This window comes from Gopherus flavomarginatus, chromosome 4 (genome assembly GCF_025201925.1).
Source record: "Gopherus flavomarginatus isolate rGopFla2 chromosome 4, rGopFla2.mat.asm, whole genome shotgun sequence".
NCBI lineage: Eukaryota > Metazoa > Chordata > Testudines > Testudinidae > Gopherus > Gopherus flavomarginatus.
In genome coordinates this window covers 204,530,757-204,544,604 of record NC_066620.1, presented here as the reverse complement: position 1 = coordinate 204,544,604, position 13,848 = coordinate 204,530,757, and the positions used below count along the sequence as shown (strand labels likewise).

General features: G+C 52.0%; 1 non-coding gene across 1 annotated transcript; it reads right to left on the bottom strand.

Moving 5' to 3' along the window:
• Positions 1-7,907: 7,907 nt before the first annotated feature.
• Positions 7,908-8,070, bottom strand: LOC127050388 (U1 spliceosomal RNA). Its single transcript, XR_007774205.1, has one exon. It is a non-coding gene; the product is annotated as a U1 spliceosomal RNA (small nuclear RNA).
• Positions 8,071-13,848: the final 5,778 nt, after the last annotated feature.

The following is a 13,848-nucleotide window of genomic DNA, read 5'->3' as shown; positions in this document are numbered from 1 at the left end:
TGTATGGTAAACATGCAGCCTAATCCAGCTGTCTCCACAAACTGAGTGATCAGCTTTGTTTAAAATGTCTGTCCACAACATGTTTTATTTCCACTCCCTATCCCATGATGCCTAGTTTAACCCCATTATTGCCAGTGAAAAATCATTCATTATGAAAACATTATCTACAGCCTCTTCCTTTGAAAAGTACTGGGAATGGAATGGCTGGACATCCTGGTTTACTGGGGTTATCCTGGTTCTAGTGAAATTGGGGCTTGAGCAGAACACCAGGACATTTTTCATGGCATGTCTCATGCAAACCTGGTCATATGTCACCTCAGTTCCTGCTGGCTGCCTGCATGGCCACAGGAACTGCGCACACATCACCCTTGATGAAAGATAGTGACCGTAGGGAGTGGCGAGATATGTGGGATGATGTTGTGACCACACTCTCAGTTTAGATGAGAAATGATCCTTGCTCTAGAGTTGCCACCAGCTAAGGAAAAAACTTAAGGAATTTGTGTCCCATTAATGGTTTAAGAAAAATTGGCTAATTTGCGTATTGGAAAATAATTTGCATACAGTCAGAAACTTCAGCTTTAAAAGCATGTGGGTATGGATTTAATATTGGTGGAGGCATCAGCCTGTTTCATCCTTGTGGGGGTGAGCAGTGCTCTCCCACCCCGCTCTGCCCCTTCCTTTTCATCCTATTCACCCTTTTGTGGCCACTTTGCATTCACCCCTGCGAGGTGGCCACAGTCGCTGAGTTGGAAAGCTGGAAGCAGCTGGGAGAAGAGAACAGAGAACATTTTTTAAAGGATGTTTCAAAATTGGAGAGGGCGCAGGAAGAAGCCACAAAATTTATTCAAGGGCTGGAGAAATGTTAATCGACACAAGAAAGGCATAATAAGTACCCCTGGTTGGAAGCCAGATCTAGACAAATTCAAATGAGAACTAATGGTGGTTCAAATAAACTAGAGGCTAAACCAAACCATGTAACTGTGACTCTTTGATAAGGAACCTATGTGTGACAAAATGGAAACTAACAGTGATTTAATTGTGATATCCCTAAATGAGGCATATGGGCTTGTGTAGTTGAGAATCCGTGGTCCTATTTTACCTCAAATGCTTTGGTTGCTAATTAACTCAAATTAACCAACTCACTTGTAAATGCTAATCTAGATACTGCACAAATGTTTATTCCAGTATATGTGCACTTGAGGTTTGGTCAAAGGCCCCATACAAAGTGGGAAGCATGGAAGAAGGCAACAAGGTGAGAAGTGGAGAAAAAACCAAATGGGAGAGCAACATGGCATTCTTGACAGATCAAAGATAGGAGATGCAACAACAAACAAGATGAAAACTAGGGTGGAGCCATGCAGGATGTTGAAGGATAATATCTGGGGTCAGACTCTCTGTTGGCGTATGTGGGCACAGCTCCATTGAAATAAATCGTTTGCACCAAAAGCGGATCACCCAAAAATGTGTGTGCTGGAATACAGCTATGTGGATCTGCTTAATGCACAACCTTACACTCATTTCACTAATGGTGTGATGTTGCACCGATTTAGCTAAACTAGTGCAACTTTCTGAATAGGCATTCTACATCAATTTAAACCAGGTTTACAAATAAATAATACAAATGGAGAGGGAGAATGGTTCAGTGGCTAGGGTGATAGCCGGAGGCCTGGGAGACCGCTCCACAACAAACTTCCTGTGTAATCTTGGGCATGTCATGTAGCTTTTCTGTGGTTCAATTCCACATCTATAATATGGGGATAATAGCACTGCCCTACCTCACAGAGGGGTTGTGAAGATAAATACACTAAAACGATTGCAAGGTACTCAGATACTGCAGTAATGGCCACATAAGTACCAGTGTGTGTGGGTGCAGGTGCCATGCCCCCCCCAGATTGCTCGGTCACATGGTGCAGCCAGGCCCCCTCCCTTCAGAGTAACTGAGACAGGGAGCTGTGCCATGGAAGGAGAGGTAGAGGCAGGAGAAACAGCTGGGAGCTGCTCAAAGGGGCTGCTTTAGCTCTGTGGAGAGACAAAGGAAGTTGGGAGCTGCACTGAGCAGCCACTGCTTTCTCATAGGAAGGATGGGGTCTGCTTTCCATAAGAGGGAGGGCTGCCTGGGGGGTGGGGAGGAGGCATGATATGAGCTGTTCCTGGGTTGTGCCCTCCCCCACTGCCAGCAGGCACAGTTCGTCTATGCTTGCAGTGGTGTTAAGTGCTGACCATGAGTTGAATCAAACAAGCTGGTGTTGGTGTCACTAGGCATAACCCTAGTAACTTGGGAGGGTGGAAGATCATTAAGTCCAGGAATTCCTGACTAGAAAGGACATTAAGATTTGACCCTGGTGAAGAAACAAAGAATAATACACTGGTGGGAGGACATTTGTGGGACCCATGCTTGGGAATGTGGTATTGATTGGATTTTGGGGTTTATTCTACAGGGCTGTGCCCTGTGTTCTGGATAAATCCCTCAGTATATATTGCTCTCTCTAACTGGATTTTAAATAACAAGTACCCGAAGAGTTTATTCTGCCACTAGAAATTTTACCCGTATTGAAAACCATTCCAGTGACTAGTAATGTAACCCCCTCCTATGCTTTTAATGTTAATACCTTTTGAAAGTACCTGAAAATAGTTTAATAACAGATGTAATATAGTACTACACCAAGGAAAGATGGTATTGAATATAACTGAGGCTGGGAAGGCATTGCAGTGGGATCTAGTATGTTTAGGAATTCGGGATTTCCTGAATGACCAGCTGATGGCCATTTGGAGTGATCTTGAGTACCAGACTTGGCCCACTGCCCTTACAGACGCATCAGGAATACCATCTGATCTGTGATCATGGAGACATATGTGGACACTTCCTGGGTGGAAGTGTGGCTTCACAGGGCGGGGTGTGCGCCCTTATAGGGGATGAATGCTGTACTTATGTCCCAGAAAACTCACAGGATATTAACAAGCACATCCTGTCAGCCAAACAGGCTTTTGAACAGTGGAAGGTCTAAAAAGGAGAATCCACTATTTCTGATTCCCTCTGGGACTGGCTACCCAACCTGGGGGGACTAGGGGGAGGCATTGTTCGCCTCCTGATCACTGGTGTGGTGTTGTGTATCGTTACTCTCCTTTTGCTTGCTTGCTGTAAAGCACTCCTACATTGAATTTGTACCTCCCGTTCCCCAGGAAATCCCACTATACTCCCTCATTAATGACCCCAGCTCCCTAGAGCTTAATCGCTTTTTGTCCTCAAAGTATGAGAAAACTCAGCCAAAAGTTTGTTGAGTATCCTCAAAGGAGGGAGTTGTTGGTGTCACTAGGCATAACTCTAGGTAACTTGGGAGGGTGGAAGATCACGAGTGCCGATGAAGCCCTCCTGCTCAGGCCTCAATGAACCAACGTTCCTCCATGTTAAACACTTTGTGTAACCTAGTGTAACCTAATGTACTAATAGCTGCAAAAACGTAGTGTTGGCAGTTAGTTTTCGGTTGTAACAGCCAGTTCTCTGCTGTAATACATTGAAGCTAGGCTAAAGCCCGTTCAAGGCCGTTTTAAGACACAGTATACATGTCTCAGCAGCAGAGAGGGGGGAGGAAGGGGGAAGACAAAAGATTGAATGAGAAAAGATACTGCAGCTGGATGGGAAGGGAGGGGGAAGTGAGAGATCAGCTAGTCAGCATGAAAAAGTTCTCAGAAAGCAACTGGGATATAAAAGCAGGAAACCGCTTGTGTTAGGTGTGCTTGATTTGAGGAGTCAGTATCTTTGCACCGCTTTGAGATCTCAAATAAACTTGGTTTGCTTCTCCTGGTGTGTTTATTGGCGCGGCACACCGGGCGATGGACCCACCCCCCCGCTGTTGCTTGGCCTCTGGCACTTTGTGCCGGCAACACTGGTGTCTACGCTGGCCAGTTGGGGACAGCAGACCTGGTATTCAGTGGCTAAGGAGCTGGACACCACAGAGAAACACGGCAGAGGACTGGGGTGCACCTACTGGCAACGTGCAAGGCAAAGTGAGGGCTGCATAGCCCAGCGGAGAGTGCTTAGGTAGCTAACAGAAAGCAGGGCTCAGGGAGCTGGCACCCAGTTAAGTACAGACAAGTCTCTTTCTCATGGGAGGTGGGGGCAGGACCGTCCCTAGCCATAGGCAGAACAGGCAGCTGCCTAGGGCACCACTAGTTCTGGGGGCACCATTCTGCTGGGAGCCTGGATAGATGGGAAGCAGTGGAGCATGTAAGAGCAGGGCAGCTGGGTCCTAGAGAGAACCAAATGCAGCACAGTCTGAGGGAGGGGATTGGCTGCTGGGGTCTTTGGGAAGGGGTGAGGGAAAGAACTCACCTGTAGGGTGACCAGATGTCCTGATTTTATAGGGACAGTCCCGATTTTTGGGTCTTTTTCTTATATAGGCTCCTATTCCCCCCCACCCCTGTGCCCACTGGTGTGTGATCAGACCTGAGGGTTTGCTGCTGCTGTTGCCACTCTGCACCCCAAAAGGTGGATTTGGGGGTCCTGCAGTTTTCCACCAATCTCCTCCTCTACTGCAGCTGTTGGACCAGCAAATTAAAAAAATCATATTATTTGCATAATTCTGTCAAATCAGAATTTTTCTATAGTTCCACTTTAGTGCTAGTCCATCAGCATTACAGTGTGCTTAAGTAAGTTAAATTGATTTTAATAACATGCATGTGGCAAGTTTTCCAATAGTGTAAGCTTATGTTTGTGTTGCTAAGAGCAAGACAGGCACAGGGGCACCAGTTTAATAATCCCCTCTAGGGCACCATAAATCCTAAGGACGGCCCTGGGTGGGGGGAGGGTAATAAGATGACACACATTGCTGTGAACCCCACAAATCATCACAGGGGACATGGGGAACACAGAACCCCTGGAAGGAGGCAGATTAGGAAACCCTGGTAGGGAGGGAGGGGGTATGGGGAATATGGGTGGTAAACGGGGGAATCAGGGCACACACAGAGCCCTTGCCATGAGGGTGAAGAATGCGGGACCCTGGAATTGGGGAAGGGGGGCAAAGCCCCTGGCATGAAGGGAAGGTGGGAATAGGGGGATTTGGGAATGGGGTACACAGTATTCATAGTATGGAGAAAGAAAGAATGGAAGGCATAGATGAGAATGGGGGTGCACACAGACCCTTTGCCCTGGGGAGAGAGTGGAGTACTCTGGAAAGGGGGGAGTGGGGCATGGGGGGCACACAACCTCTCTTGTAGAGAGATTAGGAGAAGCTGGTTGGGTGAAGAGGGGCACACAGAGCCCTGGCCATGGAGGGGAATGTAGGGAATTAGGAGATGGGATGCACACCGAGCCACTGTGGCAGGAGGAGAGAATGGGGTACTGTGGTATGGGAGGAGGGGGAACTGAGATATACAGAACCTCTAGCATGGGGAAGGTTGTGGGGAATTGCAGGCGGTCCCTGACAAAGAAGGGCATGGGTGGGTGCACAGAAGGAGATTGTGTGGGGGATGGAGAGATACCAGGAGCCCCACCCATCGGCGGCCCTGCCGATCAGCTCCTTCCTCTCCCTCCCAGCTACTCCCATCCACTGGTGATCAGCAGTTCAGCAGTGTGCAGGAGGCTCTTGGGGGAGGGGGTGGAGCAAGGGCGGGGCGTGCTTGGGGGAGAGTGCAGTATGGGGCAGGAAGAGGTGGGGCAGCAGCAGTAAGAGTCAGAGTGGGGGTGGAGTGTGGGGAAAGGCATGGAGTGGGGACAGGGCCTGGGACGGAGCATGGTTCAAGGACCCCAGAGAAAATAGAAAGTTGGTGCCTCTCTCAGGGGCAGCCCTGGAGTGCAGAGGTTCTTTTTGTTACTGAATGTCAGCACCACACCTCCCTTCGGAGCAGGCTCCTCACTTCTCCTATGACCCTGCCACCGAGTTGGAAATCACCAATGTACAGGATAATAACAGCTGAAGATGCAGGGTCAGAATCTGTGGAGATAGCAACATTCAGGGGATTTCGGTGCAGGGGACATTTGACCGTGTGTTCTGCAGCAGTCGATGCTGTTTCAGCTCCCTCTCCGGTGGACATTGCCTCTTCATTGCACAGCAATGTGTGATATTGCAAATGGCCAAGTTCTGGGCTAGGCACGGAGGCGCCTCTGAGATTGTAGAATGTAACAGACAATAAAAGACTCTAGTCCCAGTTACACCCGTGCAACCTTGCTAATGTCATTGGAGTCAATGGGGTTGCCCATTGGTGTAACTGTGGCTAGGATGAGGTCATAAAAAATCATGGACCAAACCACAGGCAAAGGTCAGTGCACGGCAGCGTACCAGGGAAAGTCTGCAGAGGGAGAGTTGAAGATACACGAGTAAGGGTTAGTCTTCACCACGACGGCTTTGCTGATACAGCTATACCGGTGTAACTATACCAGCAAAGCCCTGTAGTGGAGACACAGCATATGCTGGCAAAATTAGTGGCGGCCGGGCCGGGCAGTGGGAACTCTGAGGCACCCTTTAAATCCTGGCCCCGGCCTGCAGCTCCGGCAGCTGGGATGGGTTTGGTATTTAAAGGGCTCCTCCGAGCTCCCCACCGCGACAGGGAGCCCGGAGCCCCTTAAATCCCACCCGCAGCTTTGGCGAGTGGGCTGGGGCCAGCATTTAACAGGCCTGGAGCTCCAGATAAAAAGCCCAGTTCTGTTTTTCACGCTGCTGAAATTGCAGATGAATTTTTGCAGAATCAAAGTGATGAAAGAAATAAACCCCTGGGAAAGAATAATCACTATTCACTCCAGTTTAAAAGGAAGGAAGGGTTTAAAAATAAATCTAACCCCAACTCGGATGATAAAAAGAAAAAAAAAGCTCATGGAAGCCCAGAATAGAAAAACTCATACTGTAAGGGAAGACAAGTGTACATCATTTGTGTGGTACACCTGGACACATCAAACTAGAGTGTCCAAATGTAAATAATAAACCAGCAAATCCAGTAAATGCTAATCCAGTTATGCCAAACACACAGGCAAACCAGAGCCCAGTGCTGCCACCTTGTGTGCAAATGTTATTACTGTTGTCTCTGAAGGACTTGACCTTAAAACTCATATTAAAGCTAAATAGGAGGCCCCCGTGCAGAGCTGGGAGGACTGGAGGGTGGAGGAGATGCCAGGGCTCCTTTCCCACCACCCTTTGGTGGTAGGGGGCACACGCAGGGTCATTTCCTGCTGGCTAAGGGCACTGTCTGTCTCAGCCTGGGCCTGGGCCTGGGCCTGGCCATGCAATGAGTTTGGGGCGCTTGGCCTCGAGAGCTGGGGCGAGGTGTTCACCGCACACCCACCCCGTCCCCAAGGCAGGAGAGAATGAATGTCCCACCAGGCCTGGGAAGGGAGGCAGGAGCCTTGCGGTGGCTGCATGTGCCATCACTGAGTGCGCCTACTTGGTAGAGCTGAGCACTTGAGCAGGTTGGGGCAGCCCCTCAGTTGGGTGTGTTGGGGGGAAGGGGCCCCTTATCCCCCCTCCAGCAGTTAGTGGACCCAGTGCAGCAAATGGCATTTGGGAAGGTAGAGAGCCTAAAGCAATGGAAAAACCTCCGCCACCCCAGGGTGGTGCCGGCCTAGCCTAGCGTCTGTCCCAGCAAGATGGTTGGTCCTTAGAAAGAAAATATTTGCCAGAGAGCAGGTGAAAGGCAGGTTTTGAAAAGACTTTGGGGAAAGAAGAGCCCAAGAGGAAGAGATGAGGCTTAAAGGGATGTAGGCAGGGAAGAACACAGCGAGAGAGAAACGCGGCTGTAGTGAGAGGAAAAGAGAGCACAGGAGCAAGCCCCCAAGTAAGTGTGAAAAGAAGGTGGCGACACAAAAGAAGCCAAAAAGCCACAAAGCTACAGCGAAAGGAGCAGCGAAGCCTAAAGCACAGTAGGTAAAGTACTACAAACGCCCCCCTCCAACACTGACATATCTGTTATTGACCAATCGCCAGGGGAGAGCGTGAAGGCAATTCCCCACTACCACAAATTATGAAGTTGAGTTTCCCACATTTGGGGAAATCACAGGGATCAGCACACCCACAGTGCAATGGATGAGCCTCATCTGGGGAAAACCACCTTCGTGAACATGGTATCTCCCTACCAGGTATGTATGAGCTCCTACCGCCCAGCCAACACCCACCCTCGCTTGCCCCACATTTTTAAACCACGGTGCGGCCCCCACTGCCAAGAGCTGCCCCGCCACAGCCCCCGCAGGGCTGTCCTTAGGTTTATGGTGCCCTAGGCGGGATTATTAAACTGGTGCCCCTGTGCCTGTCTTGCTCTTAGCAACACAAACATAAGCTTACACTATTGGAAAACTTACCACATGCATGTTATTAAAACCAGTTTAACTTAAGCACACTGTAATGCTGATGGACTAGCACTAAAGTAGCACTATAGAAAAAAATCTGATTTGACAGAATGATGCAAATAATATGATTTTTTAAATTTGTCAACATTTTATTGGAAATTTATATAAAGAAGTATTGAAACAAGGATTTGTTTTTAATTAAAAGCAATCTTTCTGGCTTTTTGGGCTGCAAAATCAGTAATAATGTCATTGTATGACAAAGACAAAGTGATGTCTTGTATGATTGCAAGAATAGCAAGACCAATCAAGTGTTCCTGACTCATTGTAGAGCGGAGATAGTTTTTAATGAGCTTTAGTTTTGAGAAACTCTGTTCTCCTGATGCCACTGTTACAGGAATTGTCAGTAGAATATGACTGGCAATATACACATTAGGATGTATGTCAACGTTTGCTGGTATGAGTAAACTGTACAATGTTCATCATTGATTTTGTAAGTGGCAACATTGATGACAGTGTACTCAATTCTTCATACAGTTCAAGTCCATTTAAATCAAAATGATCACCGTGCCTCAGGAGGCTCTCTAGGTCAGGGGTCCACAACGCGGTGCCTGTGGGTGCCATGGCGCCCACAAGGGCCTCTCAGTGCACTTGCGTACTGGCCGGCAGACGAGCATCCGCAGAAATGCCACCGAAATTCGGCACCATTTCAGTGGCGACGCCTCTAGATGACACCGCTTGCCACCGATAAGCAGCATCATCCAGAGGCGTCGCTGCTGAAATGCTGCCGAATGCTCGTCCACTGCCATGGCCCTTCGTCTGGCACCCGCCAGAAGAAAAAGGTTGGGTACCACTGCTCTAGCTTCTTGCACTCTGTCATTAGTTGCTCTTGTTTTCCTATTTCGTTGAAATTAGTCCCGCTCAGCCCACCTGCCAGCTGAGTGAATGGAACCCCAGGCCGACAGCGAGTTGAGTGGCTCAGCCGGGGTCTCAGCCACCAGCTTGCTCAGCCCGCTGCCAGCCTGCGTTTCCTTGGGGGGTCCCCAGGCCAGCAGCGAGTGCTGCGTGGGGCCAGTGGCCGAGACCCTGGGTGGCGATGGGGCAGCAGCCGGAACCCCAGAGCAGCGGTGGGCTGAGCGGCTCAGCCCGCCGCTGCGTGCCATCAAAAATCAGATCGTGTGCTACCTTTGGCACGTGTAGGGTGACCAGATCACCCAGGTCAAATATTGGGATGTGGGGGTGAGGCGGGGCAGGGGCAGAGGGGAAAAAAATGGCGGCAGAGCAAAAAAAAAAAAAAAAAAAAAAATCCCCCACGGCCGATTCCTCCTCCCTCCGCAAGCGCTGGAGGGACGCCCGGGAGACTCAGGAGCGTGCAGGCCGGGGTGAGTGTGAGTCTGGCCTGGCCCCGAGCAGGCAGGACTCGGGCGCGGTACCTGGAGGGAGAGTAGGGGGCGGCCAGGCGGCGGCTGTTCTCCTCATCTGGGCAGCAGGACTCGGGAGCAGCCGCTGCTGCAGCTCCCAGTGCCGCTGGGGGAGGACGCGGCTGCTGGTCAAGCTCGGCGGTTGCGGTTCTGGCGCCCACGAACCCCCCGACTCCGGGCCTGCTGCACGTGCCCAGGCCCTGGCCAGTCGCGTCTGGGCTGACTGCCCAGCTGGTGCAATCCCGCGGGCGACCCCGGCGTGGGGGCAGCAGGCCCCAGCCCCCTCATCCCGCTCGGGTCCCGCAGGGGAACGAACGGGGCTGGGCTGCCGAATCCTCCGCCGTGGGATTGCACCAGCTGGGCAGCCAGTCCAGCCGCGACTGGCCAGGGGCTGGGCGCAGCGTGCACGCTGCTGTGTCCCTGCAGCAGGCCCGGGTGCGGGGAGTTCGGTCCCAGGCGCCAAAGCCGCCAAGCGCCATGTGCTTGGCCACTTCCTCCCCCCGCGGCAGTAGGAGCTGCAGCAGCAGCTGCTCCCGAGTCCCGATGCCCAGGTGGGGAGAACAGCCGCCACCTGGCCCCGCAGGCCGCCCAGCTACTCTACCTCCAGGTACCGCCCCCGAGTCCTGCCTGCTCCGGGCCAGGCTGGACTCACACTCACCCCAGCTCCGCGCTCCCCTGCGTCTCCTGCGCATGACATGCTTGGCAAGAGGGGGGGATTTGGGGAGGGATCCAATGGGGCAGTGAGGGGGCGGAGTCGGGACGGGGGAGGGCACGAGCCCTTCCGCGCTCAGGAGTCTTTGAATGTTTGTCCCGCGTCCCGATGTAACATTGTTTGGGACGCGGGACAAACAAGCAAATATTGGGAGAGTCCCGATAAAATCGGGACGTCTGGTCACCTTAGGCATGTGTGCTGTAGGTTGCCGACCCCTGCTCTATACACTAGTTAGGAGATGAGCATATTACAGTTGTTGGAGGGCTCTATTTAGCAATAACAGGGCTATAGGAAAGTTAGTCAACAGTTTTTGTTTCTCTGATGTAAGCGGGCCCACTCCCTTCCCCATACCAAACTTGTCACTAATAATTGTCAACAACTTAATTGGTTTTTGGCCAAGATATTGATTTTTTAAAAAATATATATATTGAAATGAATTCAGGATTGTTAGGAAGCTTTTTTGGCAAACAAATTTGTTAAATGACAATCTAAATGGTAGCACAGCACTGCTTTCATGCTTGGATCATCCTCCAGCCTGCTGGTCCAACAGCTGCAGTAGAGGAGGAGATAGATAGAAAACTGCAGGACCCCAAAATCCACCTCTTAGGGTGCAGAGTGGCAACAGCAGCAGCAAACCCTCAGGTCTGATCACACACCAATGGGCACAGGGGTGGGGGGGAATAGGAGCCTATATAAGAAAAAGACCCAAAAATCGGGACTGTCCCTATAAAATCAGGACATCTGGTCACCCTACAGGTAAGTTCTTTCCCCCATCCCTTCTCAGAGACCCCAGCAGCCAATCCCCTCCCTCAGACTGTGCTGCATTTGGTTCTCTCTAGGACCCAGCTGCCCTGCTCTTACATGCTCCACTGCTTCCCATCTATCCAGGCTCCCAGCAGAGTGGTGCCCCCAGACTTAGTGGTGCCCTAGGCAGCTGCCTGTTCTGCCTATGGGTAGGGATGGCGTTGGGCCCCCGGGTCCCCTCCCTTCTCCACACTGAGCTCCCTCTGCCAAATTCGGGCCCTGCTGTGCAGCCTGCCTCTGCTCCCACAATGCTCTGCTCGCACACAGATCTGAATACGTGCTCACGGGGCTCCGCCCCTCCAGTCGGGCCCCACCCCCTGCGTGCCCGGACCAGGTGCTTTCCCCTGGCCAGGCCCGGCTCTTCAGCACTATGGGGGACTTACCACGGGGGGTTGAGCCAGGGCGGCGGGGAGATCTCAGCGTGGCCGGGGACCCCTGCCGCCCTCTGGCAGTCATGGAGGGGCAGCTCCTCAGCCCCCAACAGCATTTGGGGGTCACCTGGGGGCATGACCCGGACCCCAGTGCTGTCCCCACTCCCCGCCCTACAGGAACGTGCCCCGCAGCCTGGGTGGGCCTGGCACCCAAAGGGTTACAGCTGCTGGGGGGGGGCACAGGTTTGAATCCCCCCTCCCCTCAGGGGCAGCACCCATCACTCACTACCCCCCCACCCTCCCACATGAGGACAGGCTGGGAGAGGGTCACTCTCCAACTCAGCTCCCCCACCTCCCAGTACCCTCAGCCTGGGTATGTGGACAGCCCCCCCCACCCAGGCCTGAGCTGGCTCCAGGGGGCACAAGTGAGGGAAAGGGCTCCAAGCAGCAGCTGGCTCCTACCTGGTGCCAGGCGCGGCTAATCGCCGGCAGAGCAGCGGCTGGCTCCTCCTTGGGCCCAAGGAATCCCGGCTGGTGGGGGGTTGGGGTGGGGGGAGCTCCCCTTGTCCCCAGGCATCATCCCACTGGGAGTCAGAACCCGGGCAGAGGGTTTGGGGGCAGGTGCCGGAGGCAGCAGGTTTCCCCGACCCTGCCCAGCTCTGCCTCAGGCTAGACCCAGCCCCAGCCTGGTTTCTATGATGCCATAAAGGGAACTGGCGCCGGTTTCACCCCCCACACACACCCCAACCAGACTGGGCAGTTTGTCTCCTGTCTCTGGCTCCTTCACCTTCTTCCCAAGGCCTCAGACCTGCAAATCCCAGCAGCCCTAGTCATAATACTAGTCTCTGGAGCCTTCTAGAAAGCTGGTCCTGTCCCTTAGACTTCCTGCAGTAGAGTGACTGATTCTGGCCTGCAGCTTCTTTTTATATGGGCTGTCTGGGCCCTGATTGACTGGTCCAGCCACCACCCTAACTGGCTGTAGCCAGTGCCCTCTTGACTGTTTCCTTGCAGCCCTCCAGTCTGTTGGGATCCTGGAGGTGGGCAGGAAGAAAGGACTACTACTAAAGGACCTCCCCCAGCCTAAGGAGAGGATCCACAAGGTCCGGGATCTCAATTAAGTATGGGGGATAACTAAAGATATAACAGGGATGGGAGTGAGATCACAGGGCTAAATGAAGGGAACCGGACAGAGATACTGAGCAGAGAACACTAGACAGCACCCACTGCTCCTCTAAGGCATCAAAGGAGCCAGCGGACGCTGCCCAGAGGAACTCTGCCTGGATGCATGAGACCAGGGAAGAGCGGAAGTAGGTCCCACAGTCACAGAGCACCCCCTCATCCACCATTCTCTTCCTACTGGTGTAAATGGCTACTTTGGCTAGTGCCAGGAGGTTGACAAGGAGGTCTCACGACTTAGTGGGGCCACAATAGGATATGCCAAGATGAACAAGTGTGGGGAGAAGTGCAGCCAAAACCTCAGCAGGAGGTTCTGGAGGAGCCGGAATAAGGGCTGCAACCTGGCGCACTCCAGGTATACGTGTGCCAGGGTCTCCTTCATGCCGCGAAGGGGCAGGTGTCAGGCATAGGGGTGAACCATGCCAAGAACGTGCCCATGCTCACAGCCCCACGAAGGAGCCACCAACTGATATGCCTGGCGGGCCTCGGGACCAGTGTGGAGTATAGGCTGGCCCACCGGGGTGCCTCACCCTCCAGAGGCATTGCAGCCCTCCAGGGTGAGTTTTAACCCCATCAGAGCCAGTGTAACGCAGACATCCAGTCACAGTGCTCATTTCTGCTGCTGACAAAACCTTCTGAAACAGATCAGTTTTTAAAAAAATCTTCTTAATTTGATCCACCCAGAGAAGAAAGTGTCTCCCCTACACTGGATTTCCGGGTCCCACGCATAGAGCAACTATATGCAGACTTTTAATCCCTCATGGCTCATAGATGCGAGTTAATTATCCCTATTTTCCTTATTAAAGAGACCAGTAGCCTGTAGACAGGTGGACAAGTGGTTCCATAACAGTGTTCAGTATCAAGTGAACTCTGTCTTCCAGGTGCTAATTTAGTAGAAGCACTTTGTCATTGTGATAAATTGGGGGGGGGGAACAGCTCCCTTTTATGTACACACAGCCAGTCAGTAGCTATAGAATTCTCCTTAGCAGCTATTAAGAGAAGCTTAACCTGAGTTGATACCTGACCAGGGGAACCAATAGGGAAATGGTACCCTTTCAAATTGGAAAAACTGCTAGATGTGGTGATTTTTTTTTGTCT